This window comes from Tubulanus polymorphus, chromosome 5 (assembly GCF_964204645.1).
Source record: "Tubulanus polymorphus chromosome 5, tnTubPoly1.2, whole genome shotgun sequence".
Classification (NCBI taxonomy): Eukaryota; Metazoa; Nemertea; class Palaeonemertea; order Tubulaniformes; family Tubulanidae; genus Tubulanus; species Tubulanus polymorphus.
Window position 1 is genome coordinate 8,870,839 of NC_134029.1, and position 1,514 is coordinate 8,872,352.

Genomic DNA, 1,514 nt, shown 5'->3' on the forward strand with positions numbered 1-1,514 from the left:
TTTCTCGTTTTGGCTGTATTTATTGTGGGATTTCTCGCGTGCCTTTCTTTCGTAAACGATATTCGAACCGAATAGGTAACAGAAGGCTCGATTCGTGATCGTTATTTCTATTTCTCATTAACCTCAGGGCTGTAGCAAAATGATTAGAACACTAAACAATTTGGATTCCTTGGTGGTCAAATGTAAACTATTGTATATATTATGTAACAGTATCTGAAATTAAGGATGAACGTAGCCTATACGGTCTATTTGGGATCCGAAGAAATAAACTGAACTACATGTTCATACATTTCGCGATTTTACTATTCACTTATAGAATATCCCAGTTGCACTGAGGAATTTCACTATGTAGTGTCTATTACTCCTCAGTCAGATGCATCTTGAAACCTTTTTTGGCGAAGTTTCTTTGTGGTGCTGCCGTCGTTTGAGAGAGCGAATTCTCGGTGTGTCGTTTGTTTGTTGCATCGGTCAACCCAGCTATGGCCGAGCGACCGGCTCTGTGGCGCAGTTCGTGCGGCCAATGGGAGCTACCAGGGCGACTGTGGCAATCGAAGATTCCACTTATGGCAAGTGGCGATTCGCCAGGTTCGCTAGTAGTTACTCGATCTTCTGCGTTCAATTCTTTCTACATTTCAGTTGAAATTGAAGGATTTTTTTCCTCTTAAGTCAATAAATCATTAATGACAACCACACCAATCGCAGAAAAGAAAAAAGAATTAAATTTGGTGGGTCCTGTGATAATAAAGAAGTTTCCAGTTTCTAGGCGCCATTTTGTGGCGGTCCCTCGAGGTCCCCATTGTTGCGATAATTTGCGCTCATTTTTAAAACATAAGTTTAGATTGAATATCATATAGTTCTGCAGTCCCTTGCTCGACGAAATTAATTTATACACCATTTGAAAGGAAATGAAATGCAGATATTTTCTTTATTGATTCGGAAGCCTGGAAATTCAGTTCAGAAAGTTGATAGAAAACTAATTTTGATGAGGTAAGAATGAATGCTCGTCCTGCCATTTGGCGGGATATATATATAAACTGGTGTCGCAGCCCCTAATTCAATATCAACCAGTATGCTACCATCCATAACTTGAGAAAACTAATAATAGTAGGGAGTATTCCGTACGTGGGAGTCATACTGGGTGCAGCCATATCGATTTTGACGGGACTTTTTTCGATTGTGATGACGGACTATTGTCAGCCCAGGAAAAATCGGGCCAACCACGAATGCGCGGTACATATTTTATTCTTTTTTTGCGATGGCGCAAGGTGTGAACCAGTAATAACATCGCACCGCCTGTGCTGGCGCTCACAGCGGTCAACTCGTAGAATCGCCGATTTATTGTCTCGTTAATCTAGACCCGTAAGCACCAACTACAACGAAGATTAATCCACCAGGAGTAATCTATACTCGCAGTTAATTCCACTGCTCGCGCATCAACGACGCTATAACAGGACCGCGGTTTAATTCGACCAATCAATGAGACGGATTATGTCCTTGTGATCGTCGAGAACAAT